Source organism: Pinus tabuliformis, chromosome 2_1 (assembly GCF_031772625.1).
Source record: "Pinus tabuliformis cultivar Carrire ecotype Pingquan chromosome 2_1, CPIR1, whole genome shotgun sequence".
In the NCBI taxonomy this organism is placed as follows: Eukaryota; Viridiplantae; Streptophyta; class Pinopsida; order Pinales; family Pinaceae; genus Pinus; species Pinus tabuliformis.
Window position 1 is genome coordinate 683,112,231 of NC_142299.1, and position 10,590 is coordinate 683,122,820.

Sequence of the window (10,590 nt, forward strand, 5' to 3'; positions counted from 1 at the left end):
GGTTTGGTTAACCATGGTGTTTCTAGATGTTGGAAAAGAATGGAAACATACATGAAACTTTTGAAGGAAAGGAGGCAAGAAGCCAAAGTTCCATTGAACAATGCAAATCATGTTGTCAAGAAGATGAACATGTGTTGCACTTATTGCCATAAGCAAGGACATACTGTTGAAAGGTGTTGGACTCTGAATCCAACAATGCTTCCACGAAAATTGAAGAAATTGGAGAAAGAGTATGGCAAGAATGGGAAGGAAGTTTCCATCATTGATATGTGTCAGGATGATACACATGTTGATATCGATGTGCAGTTAAAGGAAGCGCCTTTGAAATGGATTGGTAAGAAATGGTTAGAATGCTTATCCAATTAAAGTTGCATGTCTTTTGATTGAATGCATTTCTTTGTTAATGGAATGCAAGTTGCAGGATAGAAAATCTGAGTATGAGACTCACTCTATCGCAGCAAAAGTTATATTCATTTCAGCTTTGAAAGTACATGTACATGTGATCGAGGATATTGTACTTATGATTGTACTTAAGAGAAAGTTGAAGGATGAACTTCATGCATGAGAATGATATGCATGAGCACAGGGATCATGATGATTTCCTTGTATTTTAAACATGTATGTGTGATTAACTTGAAGTGTTGATTACTTTGTTTTTAACCATGCATGTGATGTAATATTGACTTGGAAAAAGTTAATTTGATCTCCAAGATTGTAAAGAGGAGAAATGATGAAGTGTTTCATCTTTGTAAAAGCCTTCTCATTTGGGAGGCAACTCTTCTTCTTGAGCGGAGGTGCCATGGATGGGCATCGTGACAGTTGATAAGGCATGACATTTTGGCATCAGTATGCTCTTTTGGCTGAACGAAAGAGGATATTTCTGTTCCTCAAGTGCTGTACAGTTCAGTTTAGAGATTCAGTAAGATTTTGGGGACCAAAAGCCTTCACATTTGGGAGGTGTGATCAGGAGCTCAGGACCAAGTGTCGTAAAATGCTAAAAAATGAAAGTGCTTAAAACTGGTTTGAACTTGAACGACCAGATAGAGCTCGTCTTCATGATTCTGGTGCCATGAATGGTTCGGAAAACGGTCGTCGTATGAGAAAGTTATACTAAAAAGAAGATTTGCCTAATAACATTGACATTTTGAATTTTTTTCAAAAAAAAAATTTAAAAGAGAATATTCCATAGGATATTCATTCGAATGTTCCGTCATGGGCAACGAATGGCAGACTTCCATGTGGCAAGCGTGGAGGCCGTCACGTGGCCAAGGTGACATCAGCACTTTGGGCGCATGTTTAAAATTTTGGTCGAATTGTGGTTTGAACCCGCGACCTCTCATGGGGAAATGCAGCGCCATACCAACGCGCCACAATAGTCGCATTTGAAATGTATGCCGAATGACATGAACAAAGAGTTTAAACATCCGTTTGGGCGGGAAATGAAGGGGGCCAGCTCCCATACATATGTCCGCAGCCCCGGAACCATGGGCCTTATCATAACTGTCGGCGCCATAAACAATGGTCACCGCCCTTTGAAACGTGGTCACATTCCCGTAAGTCGGGGGCTAACACGTCAATTTAACCGCCAGTTCTTAAAGGTGGGCACAGAATCCTATGCAGAACCACTGAGCCCGATATCCCGTTCACATGCACAGTTATGACAAACGGATAACCGACGGTCAGTTAGCGGCGGAATTGGCAGAGCGCCAAAATTGGCGGGCTTATCTGGACTCTAACTACAGTTAGCTGGAGTGATTCTAGGCCAAATTGGAGGAAATCTTCAATGAGCCATAACTTTGGCTAGGAAAGTCCTTTTTGGACGAATTTTTTTTTGATTTTGGGTCCCTTCGACCTTCTGGAGCCATTGGCATAGGTTTCACGGCCATCTGAGGTCATTTGCAGGTTTTTTTGCTTCGTGGAAGTTCCAGGAGCCACCAGGGCCAAATCAGTTTGAGAGCTGCATTGGGATATGTGCAGCCAGTGAATGTGGAACGAAGGTCATTCCTGAAGTTTTTCAGCATTCTGAATCCATTTCTATAGCTCGTTTTTCCTGTTGAGGCATTATTCTCACTGTTTAGCTTCAAGGAAGCTTTCAGGGCCACCAGGGCCATTTCAGTGTTTGAGCTTTTTGGGGGCTATGTTCATCCATTTTTGGTGATTCAAAAGCCTATGGTTACTATTTTTGACCTTCTGAGTCTAATGGAAAAGGTTTCAGAACCAATTGAGGTCATCTTCACCTCAAAATTCTCCATTCAAGTTTAAAGGGCCACCAGGGCCAATTGGGGAAAGTACTGTGTAAGGTACAATTTCACTGTTTAGTGTTTGGGAAAGAGCATGTTTAGCTAATTCCTATCTTCTGATTCTTTATTTACAGTCAAATCTATCTTTCGAGACACCCATATTCTTGTATTAGCCTTTGTAGCATTTTTAATACAAGAGGACAAGCCTAGTTTGAGAGGCTTGGTCTAGCAGATGTAGCCCAGAAGGGGTGAACTGCTTCATCATTTGGATGTCTTTATTTGCTGAAGATGATATGCTAAACAAAACTGATGTAAAGTGTTAAATAGCAAATATACATAACTTTCATACACACATAATCACCTATTCAGCTGTAGAAAGTTATTTGTCTTATTCCGCAAGACATCAAACTTCAAGTATGTGTATGTCAAAGACTTCTAAGTGTTTACTTTGTTATTTCTTTAGGCAGAGCCTGTAGAGGGTCAGGTAGCCTCTGGAACTCATCCTCTCTTTAGAGGTGACATGTCCGGTGAATGCCCCTACAGTCTATCTCTATATAAGAAATAAGAAGTTTTCACATTTTCAGAGGTCACTTGGAGTGTATAGCTCACATTTGAAATTATGGGAAATGGATACCTTGCACCCTTAAACAAGTACATTCCATTTTCAGATCAAATACCACTCCAACCCCATCCTTTCCTCACTCCAACCATAAGACAATAAAATCGAATTAGAATTAGTATTTTTCTTCATAGTTATGTTAAAGATTGGATTCCTCATTTTCAAGCAAGTGTGAATAGGAAAATGATGCATGCAAGTAGGTTATTGGTTCAATTAAGTGTGAAAGTAGAGTAGCATGGTTTACTTCTACAAATATACTAGCGTTTTTCTTTCATGCAATTTCAATTAGCACTTAACATTTAATGAATGGCATTTTCACCTTTGTAGTTAGAATCAGTTCATCTATGATTTCACAAGAAATCCTCTCTACAATTAGTTGAAGGAGTGGTATCTAAAACCTTGATATGATCTCATGAATGAGGGTGACATGAGTAGAACCTAACATGTTGTGGATATAGCACTGTCACCTCTAAGTGTGTACGAAACTCAGGTTGATAATTTAAGTTGAGAAGCCCTTGGGAGTTGCAACATCCTTGGTGCAATACCAAGGCTCATCATTTGTTGGCATCGTTGTCAGGGAGATGTCTAAGTAGGTGTTGTTTCTACTTAGGATTTACTTGTTTTTTATGTTTTGCATCAATCTTATTATATTGAAAAAAAAAATGAAAAATTCAGAAAAACAAAGCTAATTCTTTCATGCCTCGTAGGAGTAGGGATAACCAAGGGAAATTCTTACCAAAAACCCCCACCCCCTGAAGTATTCAAACTTAATTCTTCTTTGGTGACTATGCACTTCACTCTCTGACTATAGGAGAGTTAGAAGGCCCTTTAGGTGAGCAACCTGAAATTTTTGAATAACCTATAGAGGAATAAGAACCTATCTCACCTACCCAAACCATGGCCGAAAATAGGAACAATGAGATTTTCCCTATCAAAGAAAACAATGGAGAGGCAAGAATGAAGAATATAAGCCCTGTTTCCCTTCCACACTTCCATGGACTAACCTCTGAGGATCCTGACACCTTCATGTTTTTTTATTTTTTTTTTGCCTGTAGGACCTATGATTATTCTTCTGATGAAAAAAATCTAAATTTGTTTCCATCTACCCTCAAAGATAGAGCCTTGTGTTGCTTTATGATTTTACCTGGAGACATCATCATTACCTAGGCCCAAATGCAACAAGTCTTCAATGAAAAATATAGGGACTACTGTAGGTCCAAAGAAACAAAGGAATAAGTCTTTAGGATGTCCCTTGGACCTTATGAATCCTTAGAGGACTACGAGGAAAGATTCCAACTAAATTATAGGAGGGTCAACTACACCCTTGATCCTAAGTTAGTCAAGCTAGTTCTTCTCTGATGGATCAAGAAGGATATAATGGAAACCCTCAACATGTTTTCTAGAGGATATATCTACTAGTTTCCTTGTGATGACATCAAAACTATATTCAGGAATGCCTCTAGGGCTGCTAGGAAAAAGGGTAGGTCTAGCCAAGGCTTGGTCGGTTCCTCTCCCTCTATAACAACCATCAAGCATAAGATAGGAAGTATGTTGCAAGATTTAAAGAGTGAAATTTTGTATACCTTTTCCCTACAAATGGATAATATGAAAATTAAAAGGAAGCAAGAGGAACCAGAAAGGGCACTAGATATATTCTACCCTAAATGCACTAAGAGACACCCTAAGAATGAGTACCCATTGAATGTCATAGAAGTCTGTTTTGTCTGTGAATAGAACCATGCAATAGATAGATGCCCCTCTCTGTCAGGTCTAAAGGTTGTATACCAAGGGGAAGAAGGTGGGTCAAAGAAAATTTGTTTCAATAACCAAAGAAGGCCTCAAGGTCCCTGTCCATATCAATAGGGAATGCAAGGTGCACATTATTCTCATTGCAATGCAAATCAAAACGCACCTTTCCATCCTTGGTACCCTTCCACTCATCCATCGTGTCCCACACCTCCTTGGCCTTATACTCCTCAATATCCTCCTCAGCCTATTGACCCTCCTTTCTTGATCTAAATTTAAACAGGAACGCAAAAAATTACAGATATAACCATAAATACAAAGATGCAGCAAAAATAACACTTCATTTCATTAATATCAAATATTGAAGTATGCTTACAAACATAATGGAAATAAGACTAGCTCGAGCGATGAGAAGCGATGTGGTGACTACATGCCTCTGAATTGTGTTAAAATGAGGATCAAAGGCCTATTTATTATTGAGAAATAATGGAAAAACCTAAACATCCAAAAACCTAACCCTAGGAGATGAAGCGCCAAACTGTGGGTCCCGTTTGGGTAAATTGGTACATCAACTTCCCATGGTCGTAACTTTGGCATACGATCTCCATTTGATGTGCACAATACCTCATTAGAAATATCTATCCAAGGACTACAACTTTCAAGTGACCAACATCAAGTTATAACCATTGTTGGCCCCAGTTTTCCCAAAAAATGACGTTTAGGGCCTCAAAATGGCTCCGGAAGTTCAGGACCCAAAAAACTGCCAAAAATAGTAAATTGTGCTACAAATAAGGAAACTAAAAAACCAAAATAAACAATGGTAGGGGTCCAAGTGCAATAGGCGGGTGGCCACCAATATCCACCTGGATCATTTCCAACCATATCCACCTCAATCTTCCCAATGGAGCAACCCCTCACAAGGGTGGAGGCCTCGGACAACACAACCTCCTGCTCTTCTACCTCCACCTCAATCTCAACCATAGCACCCTTACCATATCCCACCTACGAAACCTCAAATGCCTGCTCAACCCAATCTTAACCCGAATAATAAGTAGGAACAATAGGTTTATAGGGGGGAGACATCCTATCCTGCTTATGATGTGGAAATTCAAGAGATCAACCTTCAGTCTGGGAGGGTTCTCCCAGATAATCAACCACCTTCTCCACCTAAAGAGATTGAACAAGAGAAGGAATAAAGTGCCCCTTAAGTCCATGCACCTCCTTATCCTGAAAGTTTGGTCCACCCTAAATAGCACACCCCATAAGAGGTTGAAGTTCTGGGAGAATTGAAGAACTTGTGTGTCAAGATACCCCTTCTCTAGGCCATCAAATATGTTCCCATTTACAACAAGCTTATTAAGGAGGAATGTTTAAAAAATCCTAGGAGAAGAAGAAGGGATGTCCCTACAATCAATGTTGTTGGGTAACTATCTGATCTGATGTTGGGAAGAGTAATCTCCCCAAATTACTTGGATCCTGGTAGCCTTGTAGTGGATGTGCACCTTGATGGCATTATGGTCCCTAATACTTTTATTTATCTTGGGGCTTCAATCAATGTAATGACCAGGGAAACCATGTTGAAGCTCAATCTCCAAGGGGCTTTGAGTAAAGCCACTACAGTGTTGCAGCTTGCAGAAAGATACACAGTGGTTCCTGAGGGAGTTATTGAGAAAGTGATGGTCACCATTAACTCTTGGGAGTACCCCATTGATTTCCTAGTCCTCCATCCCAAAACTAAGTTTAATGACTATCCACTCATCTTAGGAAGACCTTGGTTGGCCACTGTTGATGCCTACATTAGTTGCATGATTTGGAACATGACTATTAAGAATGGACATTTATAAAAACATCTTGTGTTGTGTCCTCCTTCGCAACCTTCTACTGAGCATGATTTACCCTTATGTTTAGAGAATGAGGAATAGGAAGAATTTTATCAGACATCCCTTTATCCAGTCTGCACTCTAGATATTGTTATAGGAGGGCGCGGCTTGATGAAGATGACCTTATTGACCATATCTTATAGAATCAGCCTCCCACTGCCATACCAGTTGATGAACTAATGAAAGAATCTAAGAATAGTCCTTGAATTGATTTATGCTTTGTTGACTCTAGCCTAGCACATGTCAAGATTGTGCAGATTGGCCCATCCAAAAATCTAAATATCAACCCCTCTCTCTCAGCTAAGCAGGAAGAATAGTTATGTAGTGTGTTGAGGCAACATCTGGATGCTTTTGATTGGGATTATAAGGAGATGAAAGGTGTGCATCCCTCAGTCTGTACTTGTCATATTTACATCAAAGAGGGATGCAAGCCTATGCCCCAACCCTAAAGAAGAAAGAATCCATCTCTTAAGGACATATTGAAAGAGGAGTTACAAAAGCTACTGGATACAAGGTTCGTATACCCCATTTTAGATAGTGAGTGGGTGTCCCCTCTCATTTTAGTCCCAAATAAAAATGGGAAGTGGAGGATTTGTGTTGACTATAGAGAACTTAACAAGGCTACAAAGAAGGATAATTTCCCTTTCCCTTCATTGACCAAGTCCTAGATGCCCTTACACGAAAGAAATTATTCTCCTTCCTGGATGGATTTAGTGGATAAAACCAAATACAGATCAGCCCTAAGGACCAAGATAAGACCACATTCACATGTCCTTGGGGTACCTTTGCATATAGGGTCCTTCTATTTAGCTTGTGCAATTCCCCTACTACTTTCCAAAGGGAAGTTCTAAGTATATTTGTTGAAATTGTTCATGACGCTATCGAGATATACATGGATGACTTCACTCCTTATGGATGTGAGTTTCGGGAAGGTTTGTCTAATCTGTGAAAGGTCTTACAGAAATGAATTGAAATGAATATTTCATTAAGTACCGAGAAATGTATTTTTTTGATGAATACAGGGATTGTCCTTGCCCATTCTATATCCAAGGAAGGGATACATGTTTATCCAAGGAAGGGATACAGGTTGACCCAAACAAAATTCCCATCATTAAATGGGTCCCTATCCCTAAAAAAAATAGATATCAGGAGTTTCCTTGGATTAGATGGGTATTATAGAAGGTTCATTAAAGACTTTAGTAAACTCGCTTCACCATTGTTTAGACTACTGGCTAAAAATTCAAACTTTTGTTGGGCAAACAACTTTCAAGAGACCCTTGAAGTGCTGAAAGAAAATTTGACCAATTCACCCACCCTTAGGGGTCCCGACTGGGTATTACCTGTCCATATATGCATAGATGCATAGGATAAATTTGTAGGGGCATCCTTAGGACAAGTGGAAGGCAAATTTCATTATGATATATATTTCATCTGCAAGAACATTTCTAAAGTTGAGTTGACTTATATAGTCACTGAAAAGGAATTATTGGTTGTGGTACATTCTTTGAACAAGTTTAGGCACTAAATCACTGGTTACGAAACTTTTGTTCACACTGGTCATGCAAGCATTTAGTATTTAATGAATAAACATGATGTCAATTCCAGGAAAAATAGATGGTTGTTATTATTACAACAATTTGATTTGACTATTATTGACAAACCAGGGAAAGAAAATGTGGTTGCAAATTTCTTGTCAAGACTAACACTGACTGCAAAAAAGGAAGAGATGGTAGATGATTAATTCCCCAGATGAAAAACTCTTTTCCATCTCAGTGTTTTCTCCTTGGTTTGTTGATATAGCCAACTACTTGGTTGCTAGTAGGTTCCCTCCTAATATATCCTCCAAGGAGAAAAGAAAGATTGTCAAGAAAAGTGCCCCATTCACTTGGATTGGGGGAAATCTTTTCAGATTGGGACCAGATAAAAATCCTGAGGAGGTGTGTGAGGGAAGAGGAGGTGTTTGACATCCTCCCAGAATTCCTTGATGGACCTTGTGGGGGCCACTTTGCTACTAAGAGGACAACCTTCAAAGGTCTACAAGCAGGTTACTACTGAACCACTTTACATCAAGTTGCAAGGAGGTACACCACCAGGTGTGATCAGTGCCAAAGGATGGGTAAGCCCACACCTAAGTATGAAATGCCCTGACAACCTTAAGTGACCCTAGATACATTTGATAAGTGGGGCATGGATTTCATTGGACCTATTGATCCCCCATCATGACAGAAAAAATTATATCATTGTGTGCATAGATTACCTAACTAAATGGGTTGAAACAAAGGTAGGTAAGGCGGCAACTTAGTAGAAGGTGGATGAGTTTCTAAGGGAGGACATCTTCTACAAGTTTTCTTTTCCAAGAGATTTAGTCACTAATTAAGAAACACAATTCACCTCAAATCTGATTGAATATCTCATGAAGCATTACCACATCAAGCACAGGACATCCACTGCCTATCACCCTCAAGAAAATATGAAGCTATAGGTCACAAAGAAAGGAATGGAGAAAATTATAACCAATGTTGTTAGTAGCAACAAAAAATATGGGGAAAATAGGCTTGTAGAAGCCACTTGGGCCTACAACACCACTTAGAAGACCACCACTAGTGTAACATCCCTGGTTAAAAATTCATGTAAAAAATATATAAGACCAAGGTCATGGGACACATATTCCAAGTTGAATGGTGGGAAAAACATCCTAATGGGTGTTCATTTGGTTTATTATCGCTAACGAAATTGGCAAAGGCTTTGGAAAGGAAAAATGGCATTTTGGCACATTTGTTTATGAAAATAATGGAAATTAGGAGAAAAGGCAGGTGAAAGGTCACAGGTTGCATGTGAGGAGGAAAATGAAGGAAAATAATGGAAATTGAAGAAAATAGAGGCCTCATTGATAAAAAGGCTTCTAAGGATCAGTGGGCAGGCTTGGTTAGTGTAGCTTTTTGTCAGTTCAGTTTTGGAACTCTCATTCTATTCTCTTTATATCATACTCTTGTATACTTGGAGTTTTCTTGGAGCACTCTTGGAGAGTGTGGCATACTTGGATGCTTGGAGCAAGAAGGCAAAGGAAGAGCAAGAAATCACAAGAGGACATCAGGATCAGCAACAACAGTGGGTTTTTCTTGCAGGTACTGAGTTGCATGTATGTCTTCCTCACTAGTTTTGGCATATGCATGTGGTTTATTAGTCATGATTTTTCATTGGCATGGAGGATTTCCTAGATTGAAAGTGGATTATCCCAGCCTTCCCATTTCCTAGATAGCCATGGTGTTGTGGGTTTTACTTTTGTTTTCTGGTTGGTTTTCTTGTGCCTTTGGCTGTGGGTTGAGTTATTAGTTCCTAGAAGCCTTGGTTAGAAAAATGCTCTGGAAGCCTTGTAACAACTTGGGTTGAGTTACTACTCTTGGAAGCCTTGGTTGGACAAACACTCTGGAAGCCGTGTAACAGCTTGGGTTGAATTACTAGTCCTGGAAGTCTTGGTTGGAAAAACTCTCTAGAAGCCATTGGTGGTTTGAGTTACTAGTCCTAGAAGCCTTGGTTGGAAAAACACTCTAGAAGCCCGGTGGTAGCTGTGGGTTAAGTTACTAGTCCTAGAAGCCTTGGTTGGAAAATGCTCTAGAATCCCAGCAACAACTGTGCATTGAGTTACTAGTCCTGGAAGCTATGTTGGAACAAATGCTCTGGAGCCCTGGAAAACTTGGGTAGAGATTGATTTGGTGATGGTTAGTGATGCTCAGCCATGAGCTAGAATCACTGGTTGAGGGTTGAGGTGATTTGGCCTCTTGAATCCTTGGTTTGGTTTTGATGGATTTGTTTCATGCTATCCCACATTTATGCTTGGAATATCACACAAGGGTGACTGGCTGAAATAAATATTTAGCTCAACCTAGTCTATAGTCAGGTGGTTTTTGGAAGTCCCAATCTTGGTCGGCCTATGAAATCATTAATAAGTGATCTCTTTCTACTTGGTATGTTATGGATAAATATACTTATTTATATGTGGTTTATATGGCTGTTATATCCTTGATATTTTGTTGTTTATATGTTGGTTGTGAATGGGTTTTATGACAACAGAAATGTGTGGCTCTCATCAAGTTTTTGTTAATCA